The sequence below is a fragment of the Coptis chinensis genome, chromosome 2 (genome assembly GCF_015680905.1).
Source record: "Coptis chinensis isolate HL-2020 chromosome 2, ASM1568090v1, whole genome shotgun sequence".
Taxonomy (NCBI): Eukaryota; Viridiplantae; Streptophyta; class Magnoliopsida; order Ranunculales; family Ranunculaceae; genus Coptis; species Coptis chinensis.
In genome coordinates this window covers 20805695-20812212 of record NC_141457.1, presented here as the reverse complement: position 1 = coordinate 20812212, position 6518 = coordinate 20805695, and the positions used below count along the sequence as shown (strand labels likewise).

Here is a 6518-nt window from a genome sequence, read left to right as displayed (position 1 = left end):
ACACAAAGGGAGATATTGCAATGCAAGAAAAGAAGAAAGAGATGGAGCAGCACCCAAAAGATACTAAAACAAATAACGAGAGGAAAAAAAATGAACAGAAGGGGAAAAACAAACTTGCGATAGGAGGAAGCCAAAGCGACTGAGGAAGGTGAAGAGCACGATCAGAGCTGGAGATATCCACCGGAGGGAAGAACAGGGGAGACAAAGTGGAAGGGGTTGAAGGGAGAGAAGGTGAAGGGAAAATGAGGGTTTGGGGTTTTGAGAGAAGTAATAAATTTGAGCGGGATTTGAAGGGGCAGGGGAAAAAAGGGATTTTTCGAAAAAATAAAAACCAGAGAAATTGGGACATGTGGAATCTCGAAAATCGAAGAGGTAGGTTTGGATGCGCGTGCGCCGTATTTCCACATGGCAATAAAGAGGAAGCACGTGGAGCACGTGCTGAGAAAGAGAAAATGTGGGAAAAGAGTAAAATAATAGGGGGTGGCAGTGAAAGGAAGAGAGATATACCGCGAAGGGTGTCTGGGATGAGCAAAGGTTAGTTCTCGGCCCCATCGCTGTCCGCGGCCCATCAATATGACCGAGAGAGGGTATCTGTAGGGATCATATTCATGACCTAAAAGGCTAGTGGTGACAAATGGACCAGATGCGGTATAGTACGGGGAAGCGAGCTGCATGGGATCATATCCGCGGTATCCTAACCGCTTTGGAACCACTACGAGACGTGGAGAGAGAGAGTGGAATCCTAACTGCAAGATAACTGCCGCGATACGTGGAGAGCGAAGAGACATTAGATGGAGAGAAGATCAACGAACAGAGAGAGGAGGTTAGAAAAAAGAGAAAAAGAGATAAAAAGAAGAGGTGAGAGAAAAGAGTGAGGAGAAAAAAAAGACAGAGAGAAGAGTAAGGAGAAGAGACAAGTGATCTCATAGGTTGTAAGAACAGTGTATACATCTAGCTTGTAAATAAAAGTAGTAAGGGAGAGCCATAAATGGCCTTATTGTGCGGAACAACCCTTTGTTATTTGTACATTTTCACAGGTCTCTAAATCAAGCTAGAACACTGATAAAAACCGGCAAGCAAAAATCAATCAATCCTAATGATAGAGGATCAATTATCAGCCACAAATGAATCATCTACCAAAAGATAGCATGTTGTTCTAAATCAATAGTCTTACTTTAACAGATAAATTAAGTAAAAAGGAAAACAAACAAGGTAACACTCTTGGCGCACAGAACAGAAATCCTCAGTCACAGGTTTGAGATAAAAAAAGTCATTATATAAATAAACGAAATAGATTGTTGTTCTCAATCAGGTACGTCACTTACTCACTTACCTAATTACATTCAAAACATCACTACACTTGCAAATTCACAACCTGAGCACGCTTAAGGAATAAACGATCATCTAAATTTTGAACAAGCCCGCAAAGGTGACAGAAGCAATGTTGTTCACTGCATGAAAAAATATACTTCTGTCGTTTTGCCATCATCATTATCATTATCAACATGACCAACTGTGAAAGGCCGTATGCAATTATTACACTCCTTATAACGATTATCTCTTTATATGCAAATCAATAAATCATGCATACATATAAGCAAAGAAATCACAAAACCAAAATAAAACAAAGTGCATCAAGGAAAGTGGACAGTGATTCAATGAATATTATTCTTACCAGTTGGGGGCAGAAACACAACCTGCAGAGGTTGACGGAAGAATCTTCTGCTACCTGTGGTAATGGGTAATCTATTCTTACGAAGGAATAGACGGATGATGTCACTAAGGGACCTCCTACTCCAAGTCGACCATATTGACTCCACCAACTCATAACAACTTCAGGCATACGAACTACGACTTCAAGCATCCTCATACTAACCACATGCTCAGTCCATCATTGGCGACACGTGGTTTACCACATTTGACTAATCTCCCAGAATCACCTTACTACTTGTCACTATCACCGCTAGCTCACTACAACACTCAAATCACTGCCATAATTACATCTTTGACTACACTCTTTCTATACCAGCTCAAACAACATAATATCTAGAGCTACCGCACACATGCAACCCATGAAGATGTGTAGCTCATCCTAGCAGCACACATGTCCATACCACTACACGTGTCCTACCAACTACTTGCTCGCAATCTCTATTAAAGTCACCCCCAGAACATTGGCTTGATTCCAGTCTCACTCCAAAGTACTGGATTGTAGGCATCTTCTTACTTATGAAGAACAACCATTTCCAACCTCCAAAACCATTCCCCTGCTTCATCTAAATTAGAGTTAAGTCATAAACATTTTGGTGTAATGTCTGTTAATCCTCGGGATAAAAATAGACATTTACAATGTCCATGTAAGTGGTTCTCCTGGTATTGAAGGTGTTGAATTAAAAAAGTTCACTGACACGTCTGATGAAGATATAGAATCTATCATTCTTACCTCGGATTTAGTAGAGCCTGTAGACCTTAAAACTACTTCTTCACCTGCCATTGAATCACCACAACCTTTTTCTTCAAGTTTTGAATGAGAAAGTTGTGTCGACGTCTACATATAGACAGTTTTTATAGAAATTTTGAGTGGTGGTCATGCACTCCTAGTCTCCTACGTGTTTGACTCCGGTTAGACTAATAACCAATAGTCCCATTCGGCCTGTAGCTTGTGGCTTTGTTAGTTGGCTTAATAGCTTGCTTGGTCCGATTGTTCTTGTTGTTGGTCCCTTAGTAGTAAGCGATCCGCCAAAAGCAACCAAAATATTCCTTGGCGAATCGGGCGAAAACTTGAAATTAATCCTATCCATGAAATTGTTCCATTCATCTTGAAAGATTTTTGCAGATAGAAAAGCGCCATTTGATTGTTTGGTTAGATGGGGCTATAATAGTTGAAACTTTGGATATTCTATCCAGTGACGTCTTCGGAGCAGAACTCGAGTGGCATTCTAAAACATGCTGACAATATCTAAATGTTTACGGGACAGATGAATGAAGCTGAACTGGCATTGGACTCATACAATACAAGTAACATTAAGTTGATAATATCAATGTATTTTTGCACTATGATATCAAATCAAATTTTACTTTCCATGTCTTTGAAATCGAAACCAATAAAACAAAATGCCCAAGAAATATCTTTGATGTGTATATGTATAGATTTACACATGTAAATAGTTTTAACATTTTTGTTGTCAAAAACTTAAAAGTAATTAACAAAAAGAAAATGCCCCAGGCGCATCGTTCAAAATTGTGATGATATCAAGACTTTATTATCTATTCTAGCAAGAACCAGATGAAGGTGGCACAACTAGTCCGCCTTGGTTTTGCTCCCCCAATGGTCACCAGTTTGATTCTCCTCAATTCTCCTCAAGCAACTGGCGAGGTGCGCGCAAGCTAGCTCGAAAATAAATAAAATAAAAAATGCAACTTTTAAACTTATGTGGTTTCTATAGTTGGAGAACAAGACATTAGATTCTAATTCTAGTTTGTTTCCTTTGAAAATTCAATTTTTGGTCAATATTTGTTTTTCTTTTAAAAAAATAATAATAATTAGCAAATGTGAATCAATTCCTAAAACATTAAGGGTAATTGCCTGAATCGGCCATAATAAATACACATTGTTCTCCAACTGGCCATGCCATTCAATTTTGACTAATTCAACGGATTTTTCACCATTTTGCCCTTCCATACACTACAACATAACATGTTTTTAGCAGCGCCATACCCCATCGCTAAAGGTGTCTTTGAGCGTGGCAAAAGATCTGTCGCAACGCACCAGATGGCGTTGCAAAGGCGTGGCTAAAAAGTGCGTCTCAAAAACTCAAATGCAACGCCAAAAGTGGCGTGGCAAATGTTCCTAGTTTGTTCTGCGGCCTATGGTGGGCCTGCTAATACACTAATTCCGTTGCTACTTCATTTATAAAAATTAAATTAATTACAAATTTATTTCAAACTATTTGCAGCGCTTGGCGTCGCAAAAGAGAGCTTGTAACAACTAGGATGGCGTTGCAAAAGTGGTACCTTTAGCTGCACAACTAGGCGTCGCAAAAGGCAACCTTTTGCTACACTATTTCCATTGCAGAAAGTTTGAATTTTTAGCTGTATATTTGGCGTGGCAATAGACGTCTATAAATTTAGCGACACACCAAGTGTGGCAAAAGGTGTCTACGTTACCGTAGAATCAATTCTTTTAGCTACACCAAAATTATTGCGAATGATATAAATTTCAAAAAAACACACGCTTTATTTGGGACGCATTTAGCATTACAAATGGTGCAATTCATACATATACCTATACATTTTCATTTACATAATCCTGCCCTAAACAATTTTTATAGAACACAGTAACCCTATAACAATTCACCACAAATCATAACAAAATGAATTGCATTACTAAATCATCAATACAAAAGATCTTAAAGAATTCACATAACTATTTTTTGCGAAAAAACATCATCTCACATAATCTTAACAACATTCAACTAAATTTAGACAAATTATTCAAAACTAAAATTCCGCAAATAATGTCTATAGCATGCTAATTTGAGCAGCATCCACTCGGAGCTTCTTCTTGATTCTACTACTTCTGGCGACCAATCGACCAATCTGGCACAACAAATTAAAAAAAAAAAATCACTTAAATAAATTTATTAGAAACATTAATAAACCTAATATACACTCAATAAAAATCACTTAAGTAAATTTATTAGAAACATTAATAAACATTAGTAAACTTTTCCGACGACTATGCCCACTGCTGTGGACTATCGGGTATGTCTGTTGTTGTTAACCATCGGATATACCTGCAGTGTCCTAACCAATTCAAATGATGAATTACAGGTCATGTACCTTATCATCTCTTCGATGAACTTCATTCAATGCTGAGAACCACTCTTGTAACGCCCCAAAATCTTAAATAAATATTACGAGGCGTTAAAAGACCACATTCAATATACTAATTTAAAATCAACGATAAACCATCATATATTTTTTTCTACAAAAAATCCGGCAGAATTTCCTCTGTATTTTCAACATTTCATATACCTAAAACCTGTCATAACCTGAAAATCAAATAAAACACTTCCATATATCATATTAAAACCTCAACCGTAAACCCAACTACTAAAGATATTGATTCGTGGCACCGGCTACTTAACCATCTCGACAAATGCCAGTTAAATCAAGTAGCTACAGCGCCCCGAAACCAATCTCATACCCCAGATCGGTCTTTCACATATATGCACAACCCTCCATGACATCATATATAAATTAAAGTCATGCAAAACAAGCTGCAATAATTTATGTACAACGAAAAGGAATCAATATAATATACAGAAATAGGAAGCCACTACTTGTAACAAATATTAAGGTCACTTAACAACCCATATGACAGCATTAACACGTCCAGTTTTCATTAATGCAACTGAATCTGCTATAAGAGTAGCAGGTATTTTATCATGAACCAACTCAAAGGTCAGAGCCTAGACCCTCGAAGTTGCGAATGAGAAGAATCATATTAGGATTTAAAGACACAATATGTACTTCAATTTTGAAACCAACACAACAATTATTTAATCCATGGATTACAATAGGGCTTAATTACTCGCCTTTTAATGTTAACGACCATTCCATAATATGACAATAAAGTTATTATTTACAATGTTTTAAGAAATCAATGACAACAACTAGCATATCTCCTATTGTTTAGAGAAATTGATCCCTAGAACGACAATTTCTGGGGATTATGCCATTACTAACCTCAATTTGTAACTTTATCCATGCACATTGATTTCTACATAACAAAATCAGCCAAGGGATTACACCTTTAACGTTTCAACTCGCAAATTTTTAACAGATTTCATTACGGTTGACCAGACTAATTCACGACTCTTTGAAAAATTGTGATAGAGTGAATGCCTCATTAATAGTCAGTATCCAATACATCCCACTTCTCTCTCTATGTAAAACGTCACCCTAGGCAATCCAACCTTTAAACAGAGACTCTAATGCTCCTGTTCAATTTCTTTTTCATAATCACTATAGTATTGGACGCTTGTAGTATAGGATGATCAAGATAGCTGTTTGACATATTGGATTAGAGTCTAATGCTCCTATTTCATAAACACCCTAGGTATCATGTCATCTTTTTAAAATGACTAGTTTCGGTCAAATTCAAATGCCAAAACTATAATGACAAAGATACAAGGTAATGTTGGGGTACTTGCCTGGTTAAAAGGTCGTCTCTGTGCAAAAGGCCTTTTCAAGGACCCTATCAGTATGAAGTGCACGGATAACTCCAAGGGCGTTACCATATCCAAATGTTGAAAGACTATTAAAACAGTGTACAAGGTGAATGTATCATAACCTATTTTACATAAGCTCTTACTAGATCGATAGAATAACGCGAAAGTCTACAATATTGCAAAGTCCGAGCACCTGCCAGTGTTGCAATGAGTTAAAATAGAAATGTTCTTAGAATCCTTTAGAGTATTCTTAATAAAGCTTGCTCCATATGAACCAATAGC

At 37.2% G+C, this 6518-nt stretch overlaps 1 long non-coding RNA gene across 1 annotated transcript; it reads right to left on the bottom strand.

Annotated features, from left to right (window-relative positions):
* Nucleotides 1-4409: 4409 nt before the first annotated feature.
* On the bottom strand, nucleotides 4410-5461 carry LOC147515297 (uncharacterized). The gene is made up of 2 exons (XR_015213409.1): nucleotides 4843-5461; nucleotides 4410-4599 (listed from the first exon to the last, which is right to left on the bottom strand). It is a non-coding gene; the product is annotated as an uncharacterized LOC147515297 (long non-coding RNA).
* Nucleotides 5462-6518: the final 1057 nt, after the last annotated feature.